Genomic DNA, 7,144 nt, shown 5'->3' on the forward strand with positions numbered 1-7,144 from the left:
GTTAGATGCCCTTGGCCCCATCCAGCTGGTGGCTACCTGGATCTCGTCTCTGCATTGATGATTTCAGGTTTCATTTCACCTCTTTTTGGAAGTTTGAGATAGAATAAAATGGTCATAATGCTATGACCAGCAGAGAGATAGGAAGACTAAGGTTCTGGAAAATCTGGAGATAGAATCTCTTCGTGTGTAACTGAGTTGGGTGTAGGTGATTTAAATACTCTTATGACTGAATCCACTTTTTAGAGAGTGGATTAGCCACCCCCTCCAGAGAACCAAATTTGAGCAATTGAGGAGTTTAAATGAAAAAAAAAAAAAGCCCACTTAAAAGGCAAATTGACCAATATCCTTCTTCTTTCTCTTATTAATAAAAGAGTTTACACAGCAACTCTTTTAGAAATTGTGTGAGAGATTCACAAGGATCATTAAAGTCTCTCCTAGACACTTCTTTCACTTTGTGAAATTGGCTATCCCGTCCGCACGGTGTCACGTACAAATGCACTTTCTGGGGCTCTCTTCTCTGTGAATGGCCCCTCAGTGCACAGTGCTGCCATTCATTTTATTTGGCCCATTTATTGCAAGTACATTCTAAATTTGGCCTTAATTATTTTTCCTTTCACGAAAATATTTTGTGGGGTCTTTTTGAACCCTGACTACTTCCTTCTTGCCCCTTAAAACAGAAGCCAGGAGTGTTATTTTTGTTCTCGTCTAATTAAAATAATTGCTTGGTTCCTTTTAACTAGATTCATGCAGTTATTAGCCTAATACATGGATGGATGCCACGGAGTGCTTGAGAAACAAAATGAAAAGTGATCATGTAGGTTCACATGAAAAAGATTCCGTGGTGCCAAGGAGCGTTATTACAAGCTGGCGTTTTGTAAGGGCCTTTGGTAAACCTGGCCCCCCATACCCTTACTAAAAGACTATTAAGTGAAAGAATAGTTCTGTTTCCTTTATTAAGGTATACAGCTAGTTCAGTACGATTTCAAGAGGGGCACTTGATATGCTGAGTATGGCACAAAGACCTCGGGTCTGGTTTTAATCTCTGCCCCTGCTTTATCTTTCAGAACAACTGCAATTGGAGGACAAATGCTCCACGTCCCCTCTGCCAGTTGGCGCTTATCAAGGGACGGCGGAGAAGAGGGACCAAGTGCCAGGGTACGTGTATTACTAATCAGGAGTTGTCTGGACTCTGCCTCCGGAAGCAAGTGCTAATATGACTTTTGACAGGAGTTTTTGCAAGTTGGTGTAGCCAAAAGGTGGGCAAACAAGACTCCCAGGCTAGACCTCTGCTGCCACCTGTTTTTGTCAATAAAGTTTTATTGGTGCACGGAGACACCTATTTGTTGATGTGCTGCCAATGGCTGCTTTTGCACCACCTTGAGTGGTTGTTAAAGACACCATATGGCCCAAGAAACCTGAAATATGTCCTGGCTGGGTATAAGCCCTGACATCCTCCGCCCCGTTAACTGAGCATCTGTTAAATATTTAGTCCCTGCTGAGAAGTGAATTTGTGAGTGCTTTTCCAGTAGTACTCAGTTGAAACAATGCTCAGGGCCCTTGGCGGTGTCTTAATTCTGTGATTGTTCAGAGGGAGAGTATGGATGGCAGGAAGCAGGACGGATTCAAGGCAGGAAGAGGCCAACAGTTGTCCTCTCAGCTGCAAGTCACTGACCATGCTACCTGGAGAAGCTATAGAGATGGCTGGAACTTCCAACTTGGAGTACAACTTTATTAACTGTATTCATTCAGGCCTTACCATCCATATCATGGACTTGTGTTTCCAGGCCAACAGGTGGGTGCCCTTTGCCACCAGCTGGTGTTTGGAAGGATCAAGTCGGACAATATGAACCCAGCTGTTTTCTAAACTATTAGGGTACTATATTTGTGGTAAGAAAGCATCTGAGTGGATGTTATTATCTCTATTTGGCATTCAGGGAAATGAGACTTAGGTAACATCAAGTGGTAAGCCAGTGGAAGACCTGGAAGCTAGTTTCTGACTTCAAGTCTCAGCTCTTTCCAGTTTACCATAATACTTCCTCTAATGATGTGTTGCTGTGGTTTCAGAAGTGTTCAGTCATTTGGGTTGTTTTTTCATTTATTCACCATTTGATTATTATTTAAGAGCTGATTATAGGGACTGGCACTGTGGCATACTGGGTAAAGCTGCCACCTGCTGCACTGACATCCTATATGGGTGCTGGTTTGAGTCCCAGCTTATCCATTTCTGATCCAGCTCCCTGCTAATGCACCTGGGAAAGCAGTGGAAGATAGCCCAAGACCTTGGACCCCTTCACCTACATGGGAGACCCAGATGAAGTTCTTGTCTCCTGGCTTCAGCCTGGCCCAGCCCTGACCATTGCAACCATTTGTGGAGTGAACCAGTGGATGGAAGATCTCTCTCCCTGTGTCTCTCCTTCCCTCTTTCTCTCTGCCTTTGCCTTTCCTTCTCTGTAATGCTGACTTTTTCAAATAAATAAATTTTAAAAAAAGAGCTATGAGCTGGAAGAAAGCTGAATATTTCCAGGAGAACAATGACTCTGTAAATAAGGGACTTTGAATCATTTTGTCCTTGGACTCCTGAGACTGAGCCTGCAGAAGTACGTGGATTCCCCTGATTTCCCCTGTGCTTTCCAAGGAGCTGGCTTTTATTTGGGATGTGGAACAGAGAGTAGGTGAGATGGGAGAGAGAAGGCAATCCCATCTTTCTTACAAAATGTTGCCAGAGGCATTGTTTTTGTGGGGAGCAACCCGGACTAGACTAAGTTACTGGAATTAAGACTTATTCTATGCATCTGCTCTCCCACAATATGGCGCTGGGAGAGGAGCAAACAGCTTCTACACAGCTGCCTCCAGTTCAACCAATAAACTGTAGGACCTGCTCCTGATTGGAGGAGAGCAGCGTACTTGGCGTGTGGGTAGCAGAGTTGGGATTGGTGGAGGAGGACTATAAAGGAGGAGAGAGACAACATGCACCAGGAACATCTATGAGGAACACCTGTGCAGCCCCCGAGAGAGCCGGCCGGCGGTGTGCCACTCCCCCGCGGAAGTGGGGAAAGTGGCTAGGGGGAACCGCCCTTCCACGGATGTGGAAGGGATGGTAGCCAACCCGGGAAGAACCAGCAGCAAACCCGGGAAGGGCCGAGCAGACAAAAGAACAGCGCAGGGTCCTGTGTCGTTCCTCCATGAAGACGGGGAGCGACAGTTTTATGTTGTGTGTGTATGCATGTGTCTCTCTGTGTGTCCATACTGTGACAGAAAAGAGAAAGAGAGATACTGAAGTGTTGATGAAAGTAGATTGTACTGTCAACTAAAGGATGCAGACAGCCTGGGCTTGTCAAAGAAAGTTAAGATTTTGTACCTAAAGTCCAAGGAAATACATATCAGAGAAATGGTCAAATATCAATTATCCCGCTAAATGACATATATTAAAAGTCAGATATTGACTTATTCTACCATCTCTTAAGTAAGAGGCCCCATTCAGATTCTATTTATTCAGTGATGTATCTTGTAATTCTTAAAGAAGTCTTTATTCATGTTTTAGAGAGAGAGAGAGAGAGAGAGAGAGAGAGCACAATTCCATCTATTGATTCATTCCCCAAAGGCCAAAAACATTCAGGAGCCAGACATCAGGAGCTGGGAATTCAATCTAGGTCTCCCACGTGGATGGCAAGAACCCAAGGACTTGAGCCACCAGGGCTGCCTTCCAGGGTCCACATTATCAGGAAGCTGGAGTCAGGAGCCAGGGCCCAGGAGCAGATTTAGGTATTCCACTATAGGACATGGGTGTCCTAATCAGTATGTTCACTGCTAGGTCACATCCCATCCCCATGTCTTGTAATTTTTGAGATGATGATCATCAAATGTGCTTGGAGGAACCTGCTCCTACCAAAACATTAAATTTGCCTTGAGATAAGTGAAATTCTTGAAATTTTCTGTTTTTGATCTTTTCCTTTTGACAGCAAATGCTTGCCAATATTTTCCTCATATTTAATGCAATTGACCACATGTTCTCTTTGGATTTATCGTGAATCAAGAAGTCATTTGTATGCTCCAGAACAAAGGTGCCAATGAAGTTGCCCAATGGAAAAAAAAAAAAAAAAAAACAGTGTTCCAGAATTTTCCTTTGTACAGTTGTCACCTGAAAAGACATCTGAGAGGTATGGTATTAAGCTCTACCCCTTTCAGGTTTCCCCTACAGGGGGCTGTCTGTTGACTGAATTTGGTGTGGTGATATCCAACTCTGTACTCCATCCGTGAAGTTGTGCTACTTCTTAGACATTTCCAGGGCCAAGGACTCTGCTGTTTTAAGGAATATCATTTGTTTCAGCACACAAAAGGCACATTCATAGCAGAACTTAGAGCTGCCAGATAACACTTTTCACCTGTAAGAAATTTGTAAATATTAACTAATTTATTTAACTTGACTGTGCTGGAGTGAATTGCCTTCCATTTGCTGGGGATTACATTTCTTTTTCTAATTCTAGTCATTTAGCAGGTATTCTGCTGAGAAAAATTGTCACTGTGTTGGAAACACTTTATAGAGGGGAAATAAATCTTTCAGCACAGTATAAAATTCCACTGCAATAAATGACCATATCCTCAATGTGATTAAGCAGTACTCTGAAAGAAAGTTAAACATCTTTGAAAACTATAGGAAATATTACTGTATTACTACTGCTACTTTTGCTACTATTAACTTGTGCGCTGTTTTTAATGGTTTATACGTACAGGTTGAGTCTCCCTTATCCAAAATGCGTGTGGCCAGAAGTGTTCCCAAGTTCAGATTTTTTCCAGATCTTGGACACATCCTGAGACATCTTGGGAATGGGACCCAAGTATATACATGAAATCCATTCATATTTCATGTGCAACTTATGCATGTAGCCTGAAGGTAATTTTATATAACATTTTTAGTGCACCTGTGTTTTGACTACCACCCATCCCCTGTAGTCAAGTGGGGAATTCTGTACTTGTGGCATCATGTTAACACTCAAAAAATATTTGGATTTGGGAACATTTCAGATTTGGTATTTTTAAGGTTTTATTTATTCTTATTTACTTGAAAGAGGACGACAGACTGAAAGACAGGGAAGGAAAGAAAGAAGGAAGGAAGGAAGGAAGGAAGGAAGGAAGGAAGGAAGGAAGGAAGGAAGGGGAGGGAGGGAAGAAGGAAGATGGGTTTTCTATCTGCTGATTCTCCTCCTAAATGCCTGCAATATCCAGAGTCGGAGCAGCCCTAAGCCAGGAGCTGAGAACTCCATCCAGGTCTCCCATGTGGGTAGCAAGAGCCCAAGTACTTGAGTCATCACCTGATGTCTCCCAGGGTTCACATTAGCAGGAACCAGTGATCTCCTTAGTCCTCACAGCAACTCCACAAGCCAGTCCTCACAAGAACTTGGTCTCTGATCTGGAATAGGGTTAGCTTTTGGAAGAAGGGCTGCAGACCCTTCTTCTGATGCAGAAACAGGAATCTCTTCCTTCATTCCAGCTGAACTACATCTCCTTGTAGCTGTCTGTGATTCAATCCAGACACTCACTTCTCCTTCCTCCTCCTCCTCCACTTCCTCCTCCTCCTCCCCACCTCCTCCTCCTCCTCTTCTTCTTCTTCTTAAAGATTATTTATTTATTTATTTGAAAGGCAGAGTTATAGAGTGGCAGAGGCAGAGAGAGAGAGAGAGAGAGAGAGAGAGAGAGAGGTCTTCCATCCACTAGTTCACTCCCCAAATGGTTGCAACTGCCAGAGCTGGGCCAATCTGAAGCCAGGAGCCAGGAGTTTCTTCCGGGTCTCCCACATGGGTGCAGGGGACCAAGAACTTGGGTCTTCTTCCACTGCCTTCCCAGGCCACAGCAGAGAGCTGGATAAGAAGTGGAGCAGCCAGGACTGGAACCAGGACCCATATGGGATGCTGGCAGCACAGGTGGTGGCCTTACCCCCTACGGCATAACATTGGGCCCCAGTTTTACTTCTCTTAAAAACTGCCTTTTGTTTATTTGAGAGAGAGAGAGAGAGAGAGAGAGATCCTATCTTTGGTTCACTTTCCAAATGCCAGCAATAGACAGGTAGGACCAGATCAGCACCAGGAGGTGGGAACTCAATCCAAGTCTCACAACCAGTTGTGAGTTTTTAAAATTATTTTACAAATTTTTAATTAAATAGATTCAATGTGATTTGTAGACACAATTCTTTTTTCTTAAAAAAAGATTTATTTATTAATTTCAAAGGCAGAGATGCAGATGGGGAAGGAGAGACAGAGATCTTCCATCTGCTGGTTCACTCCCCAAATGGCCACAACAGCCGGGGCTGGGGCAGGCTGAAGCCAGGCATCAGGAGTTTTCATCCAGATTTCCTATGTGGGTGCAAGGGCCCAAGCACTTGAGCCGTCTTCCACTGCTTTTCCAGGTGCATCAGCAGGGCGCTGGATCGGAAGTGGAGCAGCTGGGACCTGAACCAGTGTCCATATGAGATGACAGCACCAACCAACCACTCCCCTCCTCCCCTCAGTCGTGATTTGATGCTGCACAGAACCTTCGCCAATGTGGCCGCCCATTTTTGGAGTTCTTAGCCTCCAGAGCCATGAACCAAAACAAACCTCTTTGCTTTATGAATTACCTGGTTTCAGGTATTCTTTTATAGCCACAAAACTGGACTAAGACTGTTTTTATCCTTTTTTCCCCTACCAGGCATTACTTCGGGCCCCCATCTCTTTGTTGATTCTTTCATTTCTGACTCCTTCCTTCTCAGGTGCTCATGTGCTCAGTTGCTCAACTGTGGCCAGGCTGGAGGACAGAAAGGGACTTGTTCCTTGATTACACCTTTGAGTTCTGTATCTGATGTTTTTGTCTCATAATAAATTTCTACTTGCTACACCTCTGTTGTTGGATTTCTGTTTCATTCATCCAGAGGCAACCCTTTACAGTACTGCTTAGTCTTGGATCAGCCCCAGTCTTTAGGGGGATAGATAGGCCTTAGAGCCCAACTGGAGACTTGAGGGAACCCAGCGTAACCAGTAAATGAGTCTGTGGGGCTGTGATCCGTCACTACGGAGAGGGTCAAACCTGGGGAAGGGGACATAAGGGTGGAATAAGAGCAGGTGCAAGGCAGTTTGGGCGAACCAATGTCTGAGGACCATGTGGAGAGATGGAG

The 7,144-nt window shown here is 44.3% G+C and overlaps 1 long non-coding RNA gene across 5 annotated transcripts in view; it reads left to right on the forward strand.

The window, feature by feature from the left end:
- LOC108175989 (uncharacterized) overlaps positions 1-6,884 on the forward strand; it is a 58,973-nt gene extending 52,089 nt beyond the window's left edge. For 4 of the 5 annotated variants that reach the window (XR_016230163.1, XR_016230160.1, XR_016230161.1 and 1 more), the window contains exons 5-8: positions 1,065-1,155; positions 3,960-4,157; positions 4,731-4,891; positions 6,401-6,884. This is a non-coding gene — a long non-coding RNA (uncharacterized LOC108175989). The remainder of the gene's footprint in view (positions 1-1,064; positions 1,156-3,959; positions 4,158-4,730; positions 4,892-6,400) is intronic. The other variant, XR_016230164.1, reaches the window with a different exon arrangement.
- Positions 6,885-7,144: the final 260 nt, after the last annotated feature.

This window comes from Oryctolagus cuniculus, chromosome 2, assembly GCF_051225735.1.
Source record: "Oryctolagus cuniculus isolate XC-2025 breed Fujian yellow rabbit chromosome 2, ASM5122573v1, whole genome shotgun sequence".
NCBI lineage: Eukaryota > Metazoa > Chordata > Mammalia > Lagomorpha > Leporidae > Oryctolagus > Oryctolagus cuniculus.